This window comes from Tenrec ecaudatus, chromosome 8 (genome assembly GCF_050624435.1).
Source record: "Tenrec ecaudatus isolate mTenEca1 chromosome 8, mTenEca1.hap1, whole genome shotgun sequence".
Classification (NCBI taxonomy): Eukaryota; Metazoa; Chordata; class Mammalia; order Afrosoricida; family Tenrecidae; genus Tenrec; species Tenrec ecaudatus.
This window is the reverse complement of record NC_134537.1, coordinates 136,293,721-136,315,434: the sequence shown is the minus strand read 5'-3', so window position 1 is coordinate 136,315,434 and position 21,714 is coordinate 136,293,721. Positions and strand designations below refer to the sequence as shown.

Genomic DNA, 21,714 nt, shown 5'->3' with positions numbered 1-21,714 from the left:
AGGGATGCGGAGTACAACGGGAAAGGGCGCCAGACAAGGTGGCTCCTAGTGACTGCCTCTCCATGGGCTCAGAAAGAGGCAGGCCCAGGGGGATACACACAAACTCTCTAGCCAGAATGCTGAGAATCAACAACTTCAGCCAGATGTTCTGTATGAATAAATTTTTATTCTCTCCTTAAAAACAAACTGTCTTCTGACAGCCACTGTGCAAGGTCCTGGTGTTATACACAATGAACCAGATAACTCAAACTCAACCTGCTCATCAACTGCCAGCCCCGGCCCTGGCACTCAGGGAGGGTCCGTGCAGCCCTGTGTGAACTAGGAGAAAGGAAAAACACAACACCTGACGCACGCAGCTCGCCCTTGCTCATGTCAGAAAGTCTATCAGTCAGAGGAAAAGCGTTAGCGAGACCAAAATGACTAGTTTGATATCCGAAAATAAAATCCCCAACAAGGCCATAAAGTAGGGTGATGAATGGGAAATGTACATTCCCACAAATTGACCTTTCTCCCCTGATGATTGTAAATCAGTGTACTCCCATAAAACCTTCCAGCAAATAAGAGCTGCGGCGTGACAACCTCAGATATCACCAGCAGCCAGCACCTCCTTCCCGTGCTCTTAAAACTGTGGGGTTCACATGCTTCCTCTGAAAGGACCACTGGGTTCAGGGACATGGCGGCCTATCATGGGCTCTCACAAAAACCAAGAGAGTAATGAATACTTCCCCAAAGACTCAGCCTGCAAGGGTGTCTAGGTCTCCTGTGCAGAAGCAATCCTGAAACCAATCACAACCTCAAATTCTTCCTTATAATTTAACAAAGTGGGCAATAAGGTTGTTCAATATGTGTGGCAAGAATTAAAAGATTTTTCGCCTTCTCCAATGGTGTCCTTTCATCTGCCCTGTGGGCTATATTTTAGGGTGCAACAAGCTTTTTCCTTTCCGAAATTCCGGCATCAACCACAAAGGCTATATCACTCTTGTCTATGATATCCTCCCAAAAATGCCATCATAAATTTGGTATATGGCAACAATGATTGAATAAATCATTAAAATGTGAGTCTTTTGCAAGCTATGAATATAAATCACTGATTCAGCCTCAAAGAAGATATAAACTTAAACAAATTCTGTCAATAAATATCCATTTTTCTGCAACATGGCAGGCAAGGAGCTTTGGTGACATAGTGGGTTATATATTGAGCTGCTAACCACTAGGTCAGCAGTTTGAATCCACCAGCCACTCCACTGAAGAAAGATGAGGCTGTCTGTTTTGTAAAGATTTTAAGTCTCAGAAATCCAGAAGGCCAATTCAGGGTTGCTTCAATGGCAGTGGATTGTGTGCCAGGTAGAAATGCATAGGATATGCTCTGTATGATATGGCAACAGTATTAGATTTTTCCATTGAACCAAGCCAACTCTGTATAACATTACCTCATCATAATACATTTCCCAACAAGGAAGATAAGTTTATGGTAGATATATTTGTTTCTATTCAATTAATTCCAGTGTGTGCTCTTTCGAAAAAAAATGTATTAAATACTTTTATTGGGAACTCTTACAACTCCTATCACAATCTATACATTCAACCATTGTGGCAAGCACATTTGCGCATATGCTGCCATCATTTCAAAGCATTCTCTTCCCACTTGAGCCCCTGATATCAGCTCCCCATTTGTTCCCCCTCCTCCCCACCCACCCACCCACACAAACCCTTGATAAGTTATAGACCTATTTTCATATCTTATATTGTCTTCCATCACCCTTCACTCACTTTTCCATTGTTTGTCCCCCTGGTAGGGGGTTCTAGGTTGATCCTTGTGATCGATTCCTCCTTTCTCCCCCAACCCTCCCCTACTCCTCCTGGTATCTCTACTCTCATTGTTGGCCCTGAGGGGTTTATCTATCCTGGATTCTCTGTGTGGTGGGCTCTTATCTGTAGCAGTCTGCATGCTCTGGTCTAATCTGGTTTGTAAGGTAGAATTGAGGTCATGATAGTGGGGGGAAGGAAGCACCAAAGAATTAGAGGAAAAGTTGTGTGTTTCACCAGTGCTATACTGCACCCTAACTGGCTAATCTCTTCCGTGTGACCCCTCTGTAAGGGGATGTCCAATTGTCTACAGATGGGCATTGGGTCTCTACTCCCAATTTACATTGGGTATGATTTTGTTCTGGGTTTTAGATGCCTGATACCTGATCCCATCGACACCTCATGATCACACAGGCTAGTGTACTTCTTCCATGTGGGCTTTGTTGCTTCTGAGCTAGATGGCCAATTGTTTATCTTCAAGCCTTTAAGACCCCAGACACTATAGCTTTTGCTAGCCAGGCACCATCAGCTTTCTTCACCACATTTGCTTATGCACCCCTTTTGTCTTCAGTGATCTTGTTAGGAAGGTGAGCATCACAGAATGCCAGATTATTAGAACAAAGTGATTTTGTGTTGAGGAAATACATGAGTTGAGGCCCAATGTCCATCTGCAACCTTAATTCTTGACAAACAGATATGAGTACATAGTTCTGTTCCTCTCTTGTTACACATATACTTACATGTGTACATGCCTGTATTTAGACCTCTATAAATGACCTTTACCTCCTGGTCCTTTCCTCTATTTACTTTACTTTCCTCTTGTCCCACCATCATGTTCAGCCTTCATTCGGGTTTAGTAAATCCTCAATGCTCCATTGCCCTTGATCAAGCCCCACTAGGCATCCTACACCCTTTTCTCTATTGATTTTAGTTCATTTTTGTTCTCTGGGTTGGTCCCCCACCCCTTTCCTTTCTCCCACCTCCCCTTTTCCCATATCCCCTGGAGAGATGATTTTGTAAACTGTAGATAACTAGGCTTTTCTTCTGCAAGATGTTGTTGTTGTTAGGACCATCAAGTTGGTTCCAACCCATAGCCACCCTACGTACAACAGAAGGAAATATTGCCCAGTCCTCTGCCATCCCCACAATTGTCCCATCGTAGCCACAGTGTCAATCCATTTGGTTGAGGGCCTTCCTCTTTTTCACCACCCTTCCACTTTACCAAACATGATGTCCTTCTCCAGAGACTGGTCTCTCTTGACAACATATTCAAGGTATGTATGACTAAGTATCGCTATCTCTGCCTCTAAGGAATATTCTAGCCATATTTCTTCCAGGAGACATTAGTCTGTACATTTAGCAGTCCATGGTACTTTTAGTATTCTTCTCCAGCACCACAATGCAAGTGCATCAATACTTCTTTGGCATTCCTTATGTAATGTCCACCTTTCACATTCAGAGGAAACAATTGAAAATCCCATGGCTTGGGTCAAGTGCACCTTAGTCCTTGTTTTTCAATACCCTAAATCGTTCTTGGGTGCCATATTTGCCTAATGCAATGTGGCTTTTGGTCTCTTGACTGCTGCTTCCTTGAACACTGATTGTGGATCCAAGCAAAACAAAGTCCTTGACAAATTCAACCTTTTCTCCATTTATCATGATGTTTCCCATTGGTCCCCTTGTGAGGTTTGGGTCTTCTTTATATTAAGATGTACTCGATACTGCAGACTAAAGTCCTTGATCTTCACCAGCAAGTGCTCAGGGAGCACCCAAACCTCCAATCTTTCATTTAGTAGCCAAGTGTGTTAACTGTTTGTACCATCCTGGATCTCCAGAGAGACAGACTCCTGCATATGTGAAATAAAGATAATAATATCATTGTAAAACTAAGTATTTTCCCATAAACCCACTCAAAACTATATTTTTCATTTATCCCATCTTTTTTCTCTACATAATTTTGTCCAAAAATGTTTCTGGTGTTATTTTCTTAACATCAAGGGCATTTTTCTCAATTACCATGTTTCAAATATTCTTTAGTGCTTTCCCAAGCTTCAGATCAGCTATTACTTGTGAATCAATTATCTGAAACTTCTTAGTGTCTAAACCAGAACTTGTCATTGATTCTACCATCCCCAAGCTAGAGACAATATTTGGCATTGCTTGGTCTATGCAGGGAAAACTAATATTTTACATTAAGCTTATGTTACGTGCGTGTAAAGGTGTTATAGAGTCGCACAGAACAAGCATGGCTGTGCTAGTTATGTGTGTAATCATCGGCGGCCAACAGTAACCATCACTTTCATTTTGTCTGAAAAAAAAATCTCAATGGGATTTATTTTCTATTTCCTGTGGTACCTTCCCTAGTCTGCTTTCGTTACTCTATCCCCTCCCTAGATCACCTTGGCACTTTATGTTGCTATTTAGCATTTTTATGGGTTTCTTTTTCAAAACACTTGAGAAGCAAAGGACATGGTAAGCCTTATTTGTCCGCTAAGGGGAATTGTAGTTGTGTTTTAGTCATTACCCCCATTAGGACAGAACATCTTCCTGCATTCACAACTCTGCTGGAGTCTCAGAAAGAAGAGAGCTTGCTTAGACAAAATAGGTCCCTGCAGCTACAAAATTAGGCTGCTGAGCTTCAAGCAAATTAAAAAATTTTAGCATACCATAAAGTCAATAACCTAAAGATGCAGCTCTGGCCAGGGCAAGTCAAACTGGCCGCTTTATAAGTCTGCCATTTGGGACTCCGGTCGGCTGATGACGTCGCAGGAGCACCTGGAGAGGAGGGACTGATTGTATAGAATTAGCCTCTGCCCATGAGATGGTCTAACAGTTTGGTGACACAGTAAGCTCGCGGCCTCGCTTGTTTATTTCTACTGCAATCACCCTCATTTCTAACAGTTTATTAGTTCATGGCAAGAACTCCACTTTCCATCGCAATTCTTGTTCATATTTGCCTTCCTTGGTGGTACCATTTGAAGTGGAGGCAATGGTTCCACTTGATATTTTGTTAACTGAGAAATGGTCAAAGACCAGTAGCAATTGTGGTGTCTGGGTGCACTTGATGTTCTAACTCCGAAGACAGATTACAGAAATGAAATATCAAAGATTATCCAAACTTTGATTGACTCATTTTTCCCTAAGAACCTTGCACTCAGAAGCCTGTGAGTGTTTTCCATCCTGTTTTTAAAGTATGGAGATTAAGGCATGGTTTATTTGCAACATGGAATAAATGTAACACCATATAGTTCCACACAGTGTTGTTAAATGTTTGCTGTGGATGTTCCTATAAAAAAAGCAAAGCACTTGATGCTCTCATTGACTGATGATTACAAAATGCTGGTCTCAACTTGTGAAACTAGTAAATAGAATAATAATCACCCACAAATAAGGTCATGCTTCCATTTATACCAATGGTATGAGACACACCATTGGCAAAAATAAACACGCTTCAGATTGGCCATCGCTGTTTCTAGACATCCCCCCAAATGATCTCTTACATATGTTCATGTCATTGTCTCTCTGACACTCTGTATCACCCTTACTTTGCTTCTCTTCTCTTACACCCACTTGCCTCAGTCTCTTGTCTGTGAAGCCATTTGAGAAGCTACACTACCACCACTACAAAAAAAGGCCATCAACTTCTCAATTGTGGTGCTATATCAGAATGAACCAAAACACTGGTTCACAACATGACAGAACTTGATGGGTCCTGGGTATAAACTGAGAGGGCATGGCTATGTCCCACCTACAGGCCGTATCCACTCAATGAGATATTTTTTTAAAACCTCTGTTTCTGTGAATGCTCTTCCACAGTCCCAACAGCTACTAGTTATCTTCACTTGTCCAGAATGTCAACATATAAGTTTCCATGTTGAATCTCAATTCCAGCACACACAAAAAAACCCTCAGATATAGTCTTTAAAAATAGAGAAATCACGAAGAAGTGACCATTCCCAAGTGGAGTTTCATTCCATGCTTTGTTCCCAAGGCTAGATCATGAGAGGCCTTGCAGTGGCCACCTTGGTCTCTTGGACAGATTTCTTCGTGGAAAGATAGTTACCACGCCGCGAGAGAACTCAACCAAAAAATTCACTGCCATCAAACCCATACCAAGTCAGAGTGGCCCTGTACAACTGTAGACTGTGGGTTTGCCAGGCCGGGGCTCTCTTCTAGAGCAGCTAGATTTGTGAATGAAGACTGAGCTCTAGTCCAATCATTTCTCAAGACGATTAATCTTCGGCCCAAATCTGGCTGGATTCCATGAGAAATCAGAGTCACACCACTCCCAAATATTTGACACTCCCCCAAACTATGACTATAATAAATGTTTATTATGGTTTAAAATCATTCCGCTTACGATAACCCCTTATGCATCAATAGAGAATTACAGACACCACTGTGACTGCCTCCTTACCAAGATGCAATTTAACTTCGCATGGCGGATTTGAAGCTTACTGATTAGGCAAGCTGCCTCAAAAGTTCACCATGAAAAACAAAGACCATGGAACAGTTGAAACAGCCTTGAAAAGAAAGAAGAAATTAAAAAGGGAGGATATACACTGACTGACTTTAAAACATCAAAACACTACTGGGAGGAAAGTAGGTGTTGCTGAAAATGAGCTCGATGGAAGCAGATAGAGAGGCCAGGAGCGGACTCCCACCTACGGTCGATTGATTTTCAACAGAGGTTCAAAGATATGACAGTGGGGAGTGGTCATTATTGTTATTGCTGCCATTTGCCATTTTCACTAAAAGTGATGCTCAGACTGATATTCATATTCAAAAGCACAAACTGGGATCAATACCTCGAATCATTTCTAAATATTAACGCTAAGTGGATGCTAGACCTAGGTGTAGAGCATAGAACTACCTTCGTAGGGTGGGAAAGGGAAGCTTTGTGTGCCTTAACGTCAGGCAAAGATTCCTTAGAGAGTGTACCAAAGGCTCTACCCTGGGAAGAAATGTGGATAAATTGAACTTCATCAAAATTCAGACTTTCTGCTCGTCAAAGATACTATCAATAAGATAGAAAAACAAAGTACATGTTGGGAGAAACTATTTGAAAGTACATTGATGACAGACTTGTATTTACATTATATAAAGAACTCTCAAATTCAATAAGAAAACAAACAACTTGCTTTTAAAAGTGAACATAAGGTTGTGTGCAGACATTTCAACCAAAAAAGTCTACAGAAGGTAAACATGAAAAGGGACTCCACGTTATCCATCATTAGCAAATGTAAATTAGAACTACAATGAGAAAATGCTATACATTTTAACAATAGCCAAAGTTTTAAAAGACTGACCATGCTGGGGTCCTCGGCGCATCATCTATTGAGTGCCTGGTAGAACCTGAATGTCTGTAACCTCTCCAGTTCCGGTGATACCACAGATGCTATGTGAGGTGAGAAATAGCCAGGGTTGAGCCTCAGTTGAATCTGGGGCTCATGCACTCCTAATCCCATGGACCTGTCTTAGCAGAAGAAATGAGTGGTAGATTGGCCCCAAGTAAACGTACAGTACATGTATCCAACCTTCCCTTTCCCCTCACAAACAATGACTTATATCATATATTTTCTAAATATGGTAAAGGTGTAAAGGTTACTATCATGAAAGATAAAGACATCAGGAAGAGTTAAAAGGGTTGTATTTATTTTATTTTTGGATAAAGAATCTGCGCAAAACTGTACCCGAGCAATGAACACTGAACAGTTATTTGGTAGAGTGACAAAAGCAAGTGTTGCTATTGACAATGGAAGAGCAGCTGAGTTCATCAGAAGGCGACGCTACATCAATAAATCCAAGTGTTATGAATGTGGGGGAAATGGTCATTTAAGTTATGCCTGTCCTAAAATATGCTTGGAGAACGTGAACCTCCAAAGAAGAAAAAGAAGAACATTCCTGACCCAGAAGAGCAAATTGAGGAAGCAGAAGAAAGTGAGGATGGAGGGGAAGACCCTGCTCTTGACAGTCTCGGTCAAGCCATAACTCTCCAGCAAGCCAACACTGAAGACGAAGAAAAAAGATGGAAAACCAGTCCGGCGAATCCTCCAACATCAGATAATTCGGGACGCTCAAGGATCAAGAAAAGCACATATTTCAGTGATGAGGAGGAACTTAGTGACTAAAATTAATATTTATCCTGCAAATACCATCAAAATATTGTAGAATCTTGGAGTACACTGTTCAGTTGCAAACTGAAGATTACTTTTAGAACTTTGAGCTGAAGAACACTTGTTACCAAATATATTTTTACTATAAAATAGTTCATAGGAAAGTGAAAATAACAACAAAAAAAAAAAAAAAAAAAAGACTGACCACACCAAGAATGGGAGACATTACAGAAAAAAGGACACTTGAACACTTTCGATGGAAATGTGAAATGGTCTGACCACTTTGCAAAATAGTTTGTCCATTCTTTTTTTTAACTTGAAGCAGATGCCTATCCTGTGAACTAAAACCGAAAACAACCCAAATATCCATCAACAGATAAATGGATAGATAAAATTGGTCTATCTAAACAATGGACTGTAACAAAGGAATACATGAAGCAATATGGATGTGCCGTGAAAATAATCATGCTGAGCAAGAGAAGACAGACCAAAAGCATAAACTGTATATTCTGTTTGTAGAAAGATTCTGGAATGCGCAAACTGAACTATAAAGACAGAAGGTGATCAGTGGTTGCCTGTGGATGGTAAGGTCTCCACAGAAAGCAGATAGAGGTGGGGATCAGAAATGAGGAAACAATTACAAGTGACAGATACATTGGTTAACTTGATTGTGCTTATAGTTTCACGACTGATTGTGTAATTCCAAATGTACCAAATTGTATACACTATCCATGAACCATTTATTATGCATCAATAATTCCTCAGTAAAACGTTCTCAAAATTAGTTGTGCTCACAGTTGTTCACTAAGATTATGAGGTTAAATGTGTGGGGCAAGTGTAGGGATTTGGTTCTTCTTTATCCTTAAGGGCACATTAAATGCTATCATATATGCTGCCATGTTGTTGTTGTTGTTGTTGTTGTTGTGTGCCATCCAGTTGGTTCTAGCTCACAGTGACTCTATGTACAAATGAAAGAAACACCTCCCAGTCCTGCACGGGCCTCACAATTGTTCTCATGTTTGAGCCCATTGCTGCAATTACTGTGTCAATCCATCTCGTTGAGGACCTTCCTCTTTTTCACTACCCCTCTACTTTCCCAAGCATGACGTCCTTCTCCAGGGAAAGGTCTCCACTGGCCAAAGTACAGAAGAGGAAGTCTCGCCATCATTGCCTCTAAGGAGAACTCTGGTCATGATACCATGGTCCATTGTATTTTCAATATTCCTCACCAACACCAAATCCAAATGCATTGATTCTTCTCTAGTCTTTCTTATAACCAGAATTGTCATCTAAAAAGAACATTTTTTTAATGAATTAAATTGACTGCCATCGAGTTAGAGCCCTGGTGGAGTAGTAGTTACGTGTTGGGTTGCCTACCTCATGGTCAACATTTCGAAACCCCCAGCAGTTCTGATGGGAGGAAGCCTGGTTGTTCTACTGGCATCTACAGTCTTGGAACCCCTCACATCTCTAGTCTGGAGTTTCATTTGGCCATCAAGTTGATGCAAGCTCATAGCAACTCTATAGGACAGAGTAGACCTGCCTCCTGGGATTTTCAAGATTGCAGGACATTACTGTCTCATCTTTCATCTGGGAAGCATCTTTTGAGTTAGAATCACTGGCCTTTGGGATAGTAGCCATCACTGTAACCACTGAGCTACCAAGATACGTCAAAAGATGTGAGACGTAGAATCAACGGAAAAGTTAATCCTTGGTCAAGGCACAGAAGACAGGTAACCACCTGTAAACAGCTCACAAACACTGAGGGAGAAAGGAGAGGAAATCGGTGTCAGAGCAGCTGACTTTGTAGGACAGGATGAGCCATCTCTCCTTTTGCTGAGGTTGTCCACTGACTTCAAAGCCGACTTCCGATCAGAAGAAAGCAGAGCTCTGCTGAATAATTGTAGGGGGCTGAGGCTTTCTTAAAGAGATCCACCATGGTATTATTACATTACAATGATAAGAAGCCTTTGGGGTGGGGCTGCTGGAATCCTCAAGCACGCTTAAGCTGCAAAGAGGAGAAAAGACACATCCAAATCAAAGAATGTTTAAAGTCGTGAGATCATGATGCGGTTCCTGCTGTAGGAGTAACTGTAACAAATAAGACACTGGATCTGTGTGCAACCGAATTTGCCAGCTCTCACTGAGTCCTGGGAAAGAGTACCACCCCCCAATGACCCGCACCCCCTCAAAAAAATAACTGGAAATAAAAAGAAAAATCTACTCCTAAGCCCACTGTAAAACTTGTACAATAGCTCCACATTGACACAGAAAGCGTGTAGATCGGAGCCGTGCTGGTACACATGTAGTGATTGCGTCGTGTCCAACGAAATAGAAACACGCAGCTGAGATGAGACTGGTCAAATCATTCAACTGTGCAGGCAGCCTGGTGGCCAGAGAAACAATTGACTTGCCACTAACGCTCTGGAAGGCTGAACAGGCATTGTATCTTTAGGATAATCGAACAGTAGGATCTAAAATGTTACTGGCAAAAACATAATGAGTAGATAGATTTGTGCGGCTTCATGAGCCAGCAGGTAAAATGGAACTATCCAGTTTCCTCCTGCTGCCCAAGAAAGATGCTCAATCAGAGCTGGAGGTTTGTTCTTCTGAGCTGAACTAGAAATGTGATTTAATGTTCCAGGTAAAATGCAATTCAAAGTCCCGATGAGCATTCGAATGAAGGGGTGATTTGGTGTTGAAAGTGCAAAGAACAAAAAGGCTTGGATTTTAAAGGCCCATAATATAAGGCTGAATATCTTAAGTGTGCTAATAATATTTTGAGGATCCAAAGGAAGGAAAGATTAATACCAATTTGCTTTGAGGAAGGGAGTCTATCGTGACGCCCAAGGAGCCACAGATGAGTGACATAAAGGTTGTCTACCCAGAAGGTGCTCCGAATAACAGTTTTTATTCCATTTGTCATTCAAGAAGGAGAAAGGTCGGCAACTTTTCAAGCTAGAAAGAGAAAATGTTTATTTATTCCTCACCTCCATTAGCTGTCGTTTTCAAATTGTTCTCTGACTTCCATGCTGGGTATAAGACCCAGCAATAGTGAATCTCGTGTATCCAATTTCAAGGGGATTAGGCCCTAAACCCAGACCCCTGCTCCACCCTGAACTGGGAGCCTGAATGGACAGTCTCTACTTCCAGACATAGAGGCCATTGATTCTCTAACTGAGTTTGGCATGAAGCCCCACACCACTCATTCTAGCGATGCTCAGTCCCCACCCCCAGCTGCCAATTGGGGCAGCTGTTCCTTCTACCATGGTGGGCCTGCCTCCTTGCTGGCTTCAGAGACAGGGGGGCGGTGGGGGGGGGGGGCAGCCGACGCCCTGTGGGAAGCAGCAGGGCCACACAGCACATTTCAAGCTACCGTGTCCTCAGGCAAGCTGCTCCGTAGAGGGCTTGGAACTTCTTTGCAGCAATTTCTCCAGAAGCAAAGCAAATGTTAGCAATGGGGTTGTTTTCAGGGTCCTCTGAGTCCACTGCCACTCACGGCAACCCCATGTGACAGAATCCATCTGTCCTGAAGATGAAATTCTCTTTCGAGAAGATTCTACAGCTCTTTCTCCCAGGGAGCTGCTGAGTGAGTTCAAACTGCCAACCTTTCAGTTAGCAGCTGCATCCAGGCACCTCTTTTGTATATATCATGTGAAAATTATACATATTAGAGGGAGGATTGCCAAATTTAGCAAATAAAATTATAAGACTCCTAGTCAAATGTGAATTCCAGATAAAGAGGAAGTATCTTTTTTTTTCTTTTTAAGTCATGTTATTGGGGCTCATATAACTCTTATCAAAATCCATACATATACATCCATGGTGTCAAGCACATTTGTACATTTGTTGTCATCATCATTCTCAAAACATTTGCTTTCTACTTGAGCCCTTGCTATCCACTCTCCATTTTCCCCTCCCTCCCCACCGCAGCCTTCCTCCCTCCTGAATCCTTGACAATTGATAAATTATTATTATTATTATTTTGTCATGTCTTATACTGTCCAACGTCTGCCTTCACCCACTTTTCTGCTGTCCATACTCCAGGGAGGGGATTTTATGTAGATCCCTTGCTACCCCACCTTCCATGTCCCCTCCTGGTATCGCTACTCTCATTATTGGTCCTGAGGGCTTAATCTGTCATGGATCCCCTGTGTTTCTAGTTCCTATATGTACTGATGTACATCCTCTGGTCTAACCTGATTTGTAAGGTAGAATTGGAATCAGGATAGTGGCGTGGGGGGAGCATTAAAGAACTAGAGGAAAGTTGTATGTTTCATCATTGCTACTCTGCACCCTGTAAGGGGATGTCCAGTTGCTAAAGATGGGCTTTGGGTCTCCACTCTACACTCACCCACATTTATAATGATATGATTTTTTGTTCTTTGATGCCTGATAACTGATCCCTTCAACACCTCGTGGTCACACAGGCTAGTGTGCTACTTCCATGGGGGCTTTGTTGCTTCTCAGCTAAGTAGCTACTTGTTTATCTTTAAGCTTTTAAGACCCCAGATGCTATATCTTTTGGTAGCTGGGCACCGTCAGATTTCTTCACCACATTTGCTTATGCACCTGCTTTGTCTTCAGCAATCCTGTTGGGAAGGTGAGCATCATGGAATGCCAGTTTAATAGAACAAAGTGTTCTTGCATTGAGGGATTACTTGAGTGGAGGCCCAATGTCCCTCTGCTACCTTGATACTAAACCTATAAATATATGCACATAGATCTATTTCCCCATCGTCATATATAAATATATTTACATATGCACATGCCTCTATTTAGACCTCTATAAATGTCCTTTGCTTCCTAATTCTTTCCTCTATTTCCTTTTACTTTCCTCTTGTCCCACTATCATGCTCAGCCTTCATTTGGGTTTCAGTAATTCCTCTGGGTTACATTGCCCTTGATCAAGCCCTACCAGGCTGCCTACACCCTCCTGGGCCATTGATTTTGGATCACTTGTTGGTCCTTTGACCCTAGGTTTGTCAACACCCACTTCCTTCTCACCCCCACCCCCTGCTTCCCCCTCTCCCATGTCCCAAACCCCCCACTCCCAAACCACTGATCCCATTGTTTTCTCCTCCAGATTATTTATTCCACCTGTCTTATCTAGATAGACCTGCAGGGATAATAATAGGCAAAAAAAAAAACAAGACAGAGCAAAACAAAGCCACAAAAGAAAACAAAATAAGGACCAAAAAAAAGAAGAAGAAGAAGAAAAGCCTGTAAATAGTTCAAGGTCTGTTTGTTGACCTTTAGGAGTGTTTTCTGGTCATGTCTATCTTTTATTAGCTTAAATAGGTCCCATGCAATATTAATTTAAATATTATATATATCTTACTAATATTTATATGAAAAAGTTACTTGCTGCTTATCTGAAATTCAAATGTAACTGTGTAGCCCGTATTTTATCCGGCAACTCTAATTAGGAGGGATCAAGAGAGAGTCTCAAACAGTCACATTTGGACATACAGGAAGGAGAAGAGCACACAGACAAGGGAATCTGTGGGCAAACGGAGGGGTTGTTCCATTTTTTTTTAAAGACACATTTATGCAAGTAGAAGTTTCTATAGTAGAATCAAAGTCAAAATGAGTGTTAGAGACCAATTGTGAAAGGTGGTAAACAGGGTGGTAGACAGCTCTTTTGTAGCAAAATGATTGAGAGAAAGGAGAATTAAAGTGATGGTAACTGTCCAATTTCTCTTAGGGAAATTGTCGGTCATGAAAGAATCCATCAAGGACAGGCAGGGAATAACCACCAGAGGGGTGCGGTGGTGGGTGACATGTTGGGCTGATAACCACACGTCTGAGGTTTGACACCACTGCTCATTCTGCCATTCTGCGAGAGAAAGATGAAGCTTTCCACTCCCATAAAGATTTTCATTCTTAGAAACCACAAGGGCTTTAGTATTCTGTCCTATAGGGTCACTGTGTATCAGAAATCAACTAGCAGTGGGCTGAGCCATGGGAGAGCTGTATTGTTCTGCATGGCACCATTCACTGCCACAAAGTGGATTTTGACTCATAGAAACCCAATAGGACAAAGTCGAACTGTTCCATGAGATTTTCAAGGTTATAAATCTTGAGTGAATCAGGCAGCCTCATCTTTCTCCTTTGGAGTAGCTGGTGGGTTTGAACTCTCAACCTTGTGACTAGCAGCCCAACACTTAGCCCAATGCACTCTGTGTGAGAGGGAGAAGAAATAATGATATTCTGGGCACAGACCCAGAAAGACAGCACAGAAGAATTTTAAAGGACGAGGAATCATCAAGGCAGGAAGCAAAGACAGAGGGGGAAACGACCAGGGAGGCATTCCTTATAGCAGCCAAAGGTATTGAAAGAACAAGAGTTGCCAATTGCTCCATCTTACATAATTCACTGTAAATTTCTGCTGTGTAAACCTCTGCCACTGCCATAAACGTTTTTTAAGCTCAGTAAAAGTGTATGCCTAGTTTTCCTTTAGAGCTACTTGAAAGATGAAAACTATTAAAACCAATCTTCATATATACAGGGAACTTCAAGGAGCCTCAAATGGACAAAGCAATCTTGAGAAAGAACATAGCAGGGGGACATTCACCTCCCAATCTAAGAACATATTTCAAAACAATTGAAACAATCCGGTACTTGACCCTCAAACACATCTCACCAAAAAGTCACTACCACTGACGGGATTCCAGCCAATAGAACAACTGAGAGTCAAGCCCATACATAATTGTCAATGGCCTTTGTATAAAACCTATGTTATGGATTGAATTCGTTTCCTCCAAAATATGTTCTTAAGTGCTCTTGAGTCAATTTAGAGTCATGCTGACACAGATGAGGGGGCTTCTAAAGTTCTTGGCAAAACAGGATTAAAAGGTAATAGAATCATTCCACAAACTTTCTAACACCAAACACCACACTCTCTGCCATCGAGTTGATCCTGACTCATTGTAACCCTATAAGAAAGAGTAGAACTTCCCCGGTGCTTTTTCAGAAACTGGTAATCTTAAAAGGGAGTAGAAAGTCTTATATCTCTCCTGCTGAGCAGCTAATGGCTTCAAACTGCTGACCGTGCAGTGACTGGCCCAACTTGTAACCCATTACACAACCAGAGCTCCTTTATGAACTAACCCCTCATGTCTTGTAAGCATTAACCACTCTACTTGTGGACTTAATCTCATTTGAGAATAAAAGTTCTTTTCAGAAAGTTACCTATTAAATACTATAAATCCAAACTCACTGCCCTCAAGGTGATGCCAACTCATCGTGACCCTATAAGGCAGGGTAGAAGTGCCCCCCTTGTTTCTGAGACTATAACTCTTTACGGGAGTAAAAAGTCTCCTCTTTCTCCCTTGGACCAGTTGGTAGTTTCAAACTGCTAACCTTAGAGTTAGCCCAATGCGTAATCACTACTCCACCAGGCCTCCTTTAAGAATACGATATGACTCAGCTATTCCATTCCTTGAATCAAAAGATTCTAGGTCAAATCAATTTAGACTCATAACAACCCTATGTACACAATTATTGTTCTGTGTGAGCCCATTGTTGCTGCCACTGTAAGAATCCTTCACCAATTGAGGACCTTCCCCTTTTTCACTGATGTCCTACTTTACCAAGAATGATGTCCTTTTCCGGGGACTGGTCTCTCCAAAATAGGTGAAACAAAGTCTCCCCAACCTTCCCCTCTTTCTAAGGAACGGTGCACTTCTTCCAAGACAGACTTGTATGTTCTTCTGCAGTCGATTTTACTTTATTCTCCATGATAGAAAAGTATCCATTCTTCTGCAGCCTTGCTTATGTATTGTGCGGTTTCACATGCTAATGAGGAATTGAAAATACTGTGCTCGTTAGCATTTTAGAGAGGTCATGTGAGGTGGTGCAATGCTTCAATTGACTTCGTGACTTTTGCTGTCATGAGATCTTGGATGCAAGTAAAATACAAGCAAAGTTGTCTAAACAATTTTCATATTTTCTCCCTTTATCATAATGTTATTTGCTGGTCCAGTTGTGAAGATACTTGTCTTCTTTACATTGAGGTGTAATTAATATTAAAAGTTGTAGTCTTTGACCTTCAGCAATAAGTGCTTCATGTCTTCTTGGCTTTCAGCAAGACAAGTTGTGTCATTTGTACACAGCAGGTTGTTAATGAGTCTGCCTTCAAGTTTGATGCTGCCTTCTACATATGGTCCAGCTTATCCAATTATTTTGCTTAGTTTTCAGATTGAAGCAATATGAAAGGATAAAACCTTGAGGTACGCCCTTATTGATTTTAAACCATTCATTATCCCCTTGTTCTATTCAAATGACTGCTTTGGGGTCTATATATAAGTTTCCCATGAACACGATTCAGTCTTCTGTAATTTCCATGGCTCCAGCCAAGTGCACCTTAATCTTCAAAGTGCCCTCTTTGTTTTTTAATACTTTAAGAGATCTCTTGCAGCATATTTTTTCACTGAAATGTATCAGTTTTATGCTGCATGAAAGTATCAGTTATCTAAGACCCAGAACAAAATCATTCCCAACGTGAATGGGGGAGATGGGGGTGTGTGTGGAGTGGAGACCCAAAGCTCATCTGTATACAATTGGGAACCCCCTCACAGAAGGGTCACAAGGAAGAGATGAGCCAGTCAAGGTGCAGTATAACACTGATGAAACACACAATTTTCCTCTAGTTCTTTAATGTTTCCTTCCCCCCACTATCATGACCTCAATTCTATCTTACAAATTGAATTAGATCAGAGCATGCACACTGCTACAGATAAAGCCTGAAACACGGGGAGTACAGGATCGATAACCCCCTCAGGGACACCAATGAGACTAGAGATTCCAGGAGGAAAAGGATAAGGTGGGGGGAGAGAGGGGGAATCGGTCACAAGAGTCAACATATAACCCTCTCCCAGGGGAGCGAACAACAGAAAAGTGGGTGAAGAGCAACAGAGGATAATGTAAGATATAAAAATAATAATCTATAACTTATCAAGAGTTCATGAAGAAGGGAGGGCGAGGAAGGGAGGAGGGAAATTAGAAGCTGATATCAAGGACTCAAGTAGAAAGAAAATTCTTTGAAAATGATGATGGCAGCATATATACAAACGTGCTTGACACCATGGATGAATGTATGGATTGTGATAAGAGATGTAAGTGCCCCAAATAAAGGTATTTAATTTTTTAAAAGACACATGGGTATGATCTAACCGATACAGAAACCTAAACTGTTCTAGACCAAAGTCTAGGTATGAAGGTGGGGGGGATAGAGGAACTATTGTCTAAGGAACATTGAGTTTCTGTTAAGCCAAAAGCAATCCATCCCATCAATTCCAACTCAGAGCAACCCTATAAGACTGTGTAGAACTGCTCTGTACTCTTTACAAAAGCATCATCTCCCATGGAGTAGCTGGCGGGTGTGAACAACTGCCCTCTTGGTTATTCAGCCCGTATTTAACCGACTGCTCCACCACCAGGTGTCTAGCATTTTTTAAGGTGATAGGAAAATTTGGAAACAGATAGTGTTAATGGTTTCCCAGCAAGATTAACATAATTAACCTCACTGCATGGTACACCTAAAAGTTTGAAATGGCCAGTGTTTTGCTGTATTATTTTTATGAAAATAAATTTTAAATAATTATTTTAGGGTCATCTTCACCGATGCTCTTTTACTCATAAAGACGGATGAGTCGGTTCAGATTAACTTTTCTTTGTGGCACAATCTCTAGTGGGACCTTTATTAGGAATTCGCAATGGCAAAATTCTGTGCTTGTGTACACAGCTCTGAATGTATAGCTGACAAATGTGCTTTGACCCTTTCCTATTATTTCCTTAACGGAGGTGAATAGAGACACCCCTAAGTAAATACCCCTGCAGACACCAATGTGCACAGGAGTATATTGTTTCTGAGATGGCTAAACTTATTTTGTAATTCATAAGAGGAAAATGAAACTATTCTTACAACAGCTTGCAATATATCTGTTGGGTTCTGCTTTTTTTCCCCAAAACTAGGTTTTGACTGATCATTCCAATAGCAAAATTAACACCGTCTATTGTTATTTCCAGAAGTATCACCTCAAGGTAATTTTATGTGAACAACCACCTAGACAGTTTGTGCTTGAAAGCTATTACTTGACTGTAATAATTGACATTTCAGAAAGTCTCCTCCTGATATGAAATTCCATCCAGAGAACAGAACGTCTGTAATTGAGGATGTCGACTGAATCCGCAGCGACATTAGCAAACACTCGGGCATCGTATGGATGTTGTTTACATAGAGCGCAAAGCTCGAGAGCATCTGTCTGTCACACTCACTGCAGTTGTCACACTGCTTCTCTCTCACTCCCTCCTGGAGAACTGCAGCCACAAATGGGGGGTTGGGGGGCAGATTATTTGACATTTTCCTTGGAATAGAACCGCGCTCCTTCTGCTTTCTTTGGAATGTTTGCAAAATCCATAAACCTACCCTACAGCGGAAACGTTGCCATTTGTTGTGGAATCGACTCCAAGTCAAGGCAACTCCACATGTTCCAGGGTAGAACGGTGTTTTTCCAAAGGATATTCAATATCCGTGAACCTTGGAAAATAGACTAGCAGTCCTTTCTCCCAAGCAACGCTGAGTGGATTTGAAGTAACAACCTTTCAGTTTGTCACCAGTTACTGAGCCATTTGTGCTACCCAGGAGCTCGTGGTTTCCCATTGGGAAATGGCATGATAGTGCAGAGCTACTGGGCTAGTCAATTAAATATATCAGTGCTTCCCTAAAGTTGGTCACACTTTCCCATTGTTCTATCTCCTGTCTCTTTCACACTGTTGTAATCGATAGTGGCTAATATTTATCACGGCCCCTCAGCAATGTCAATATATATGTTATGCCCTGTTTCACTGTTGGGGCAAGGGTCCCCGAGACCACCCTGGAGTTTAACGACTTACCGGAAGAACTCCAGGGGAGTCCTGACGCTGTAGTGATCGCGGGTCGGACTGCTTGCTGTAAGGGCGGCAGTTCTGAAGCCACGGAAACCCTGCTGGAGAAAGATGAGGCTTTCATTCCCACAACGAGTGACACTCGTGGAAAAGCACGGCAGTGGTCCACCCTTACGGTCACTCTGAGTTGGAATTGACTTGGCAGTGAGTTTGGTGTTTTGAGAACTTACAGGATTCAGGAAAGCTTTGAGACTCATGGTTACAGTTTATTCAAGCAGGGGTCCCCACCGGCCACATGTGGCCCACCGAGGACATTTATCAGGCCCGCCAGTGTTTTTGCTGCTGCTGCCTGTCCTGCTTAGCAGCCAACTCATCCAGTGTGCACAGGAATTTGTTCATAGTTGGGATTTTTTTTAAAACTATAGTCCGGCCACCAACGGTCTGAGGGACATTGAACTGGCCCCTGTTTAAAAAGTTTGAGGACCCCGGGTATTGATTGTACCACACTTATTACAACAAAATGACATGTTAGAATCAACACACACTAAAAAAGTCACATGGTGGGGGAGGGGGATTTCAAAATGTCAAAAAATTCCATTATCTCTTAAAGCCAATTTTTCCACAACATGTTGAGCCCCCTTGTATGGGTCAAAGTCCCAAAGAAGCCAGGTGCACGGTTCTAAGTATCCCCTCTCAACAGCTGTTGTTGGGTGCCATCGAGTTGCTCCGACTCAGTGATCCCCATCGTACAGCAGAATGAAAGGCAGCCCAGTCGCTCGCCGTCCCCACAGTTGTTATGTTCGAGTCCACTGTTGCAGCCACTGTGTCAATCTGCGTCATTGAGGGCCGTCTTTTTGCTGCCCTTCTCTCTCCTTTACGATGCATGGTGTCCTTCCGCGGGGCCTGGTCTCTCCGACACATGTGCAACGTACAAGGAAGCAAAATCTTGCCCACCTCACTTGTAAGAGGCATTCTAGCTGTCCTTTCTCCAAAACAGAATGGTTTGTTCTTCTGGAATCCCATGGTACTTTCAGTATTCTTTGCCAACACTCTAATTCAAGTGCATCAATTCTTCCATGAGTTTCTTTATTTGTTGTTCAACTGTAACATAATGAGACAAATAAAAATAGCCTGACTTGGGTCAGGCATACCTTAGTCCTTAAAGTGACAGCCTTGCTCTTCAACACTGTAAATAGGTCTTTTGCAGCTCTATGCTGTTTGGATTCTTGACTGTGGATCCAAGGGAGGGTGGGTGATTCTTGGCAACTTCAATCATTTCTCCCTTTATCGGGATTGTTGGTCCAGTTGTGAGGATTTGGGTCTTTTGTGACTTGAGTTGTCGTCCATACTGATGACTGTGATGCTTGATCTTCATCAGCAAGTGCTTCCAGTTCTCACTCTGAAAGCATGCGTTCATTCCAGTGGAAACGGATTCCTTAGTGACAAATCTTTCCTACAAGCATGAAGCATTGCTAAGGTATGTCCTCTCTTCATGAAGTTACTTTCCCATTGTTATTACTGGGAAATACACTATTCTTGTGTAACTGAGAGGTGATGTCAAGTAACTTCTGATTTCTGGTAGCCTTGTGTCTAATAAGATGAAACACTGCCCCATCCTGCTCCATCTTCACAATGTTTGCAGCTATTGTGTCAATCCATTTCACTGAGTGTCTTACTGACTTGACAGCACCCAACAACTACTTTACCAAGCATGTGTCCCTTCTAATAATATATCTTAAGGAAATTAGACAAAGTCTCATCAACTTTTCTTCTAAGGGGAATTCTGTCGGTGTTTCTTTTATTCTAGCAATCCATGATACATTCAATATTTTTCATCAACACAATAATTTTAAAGCATCGATTCTTCTTCAGTTTTCTTTATTCATTATCCAACTTTCACATGAATGTAAAGCCATTAAAATAGCATGACTTTGGAACAGTCTCCTTTAAGTCTTCAAAGTGACACTTTTGCTTTTTAATACCATAAAACAATCTGTTACAGCAGTTGTGCCCAATGAGATATATAGTTTGATTTCCTGAATGCAGCTTCATTGATCATAGACCCAAGTTAAATGAAATCCCTGGAAACTTTAGTTCTTTTGTGAGAATTTGGGGTTTTTTTCTGTTGAGGTATAATCTATATTGAAGGCTATAATCTTTGATCTACACTGAAGGCTGTGGTCTCTGATCTTCATTAGTAAGTGCATCAAGTCCTCTTCACTTTCAGCAAGTAAGGCTGTGTCGCTTGCATATTGCAACTTGCTAATGAGTTCTTCATACGGTACAATCTCTTAAATGATACTCCCCATACAGACTGAATAAGCACACTGTGAAAGCACACACCCTGACATATACATTTCCTGATCTGAAACCAAGCAGTAGTCCCTTCTCTGCTGGAACAACTGCTCCTTGATCTAAGTACAGGTGTCACATGAGCACATTCAATGTTCCGAAATTCAAATCCTTTGCAATGTTATACATAAAATGCAAGTAAATGTCTTTCTAGTATTACTGACTTTCAACACAAATCCACCTGGCATCTGCAATGTATCCTTTGTCCCACTCCCACTTTTAAACCCATGTTGATTCTGTATCAATCAATGTACTGCTGCAACTCTTGTTGAATTATCTGCAGCAAAATCCTATTGGCATGCAATATTAACAATATGAGGTGATAATTTCCACATTCTGTTGGGTCAACTTTCTTTGGAATGGGCACAAATATGCTTCTCCTCAAGTCAGTGGGCAGGTAGATGTCTTCCAACTATCTCAATATAGACTTCTGAGTGCTTCCAAAGCTATATCAGTCTGTTTGAACCTTTCAATTACTCTTCCCTAGATTCTGGGCAGGTAGGGGTTGGGACGCTAGCTTTTCACCAATGCTTTCAGTACAGCTTGTACT

The 21,714-nt window shown here is 41.7% G+C and overlaps 1 protein-coding gene and 1 pseudogene across 1 annotated transcript in view; both read left to right on the top strand.

The window, feature by feature from the left end:
• Positions 1-21,714, top strand: part of GALNTL6 (polypeptide N-acetylgalactosaminyltransferase like 6) — a 1,308,188-nt gene that overhangs the window by 1,195,471 nt on the left and 91,003 nt on the right. The window lies entirely within an intron of this gene.
• LOC142454498 (zinc finger CCHC-type and RNA-binding motif-containing protein 1 pseudogene) lies at positions 7,296-7,945 on the top strand (annotated as a pseudogene).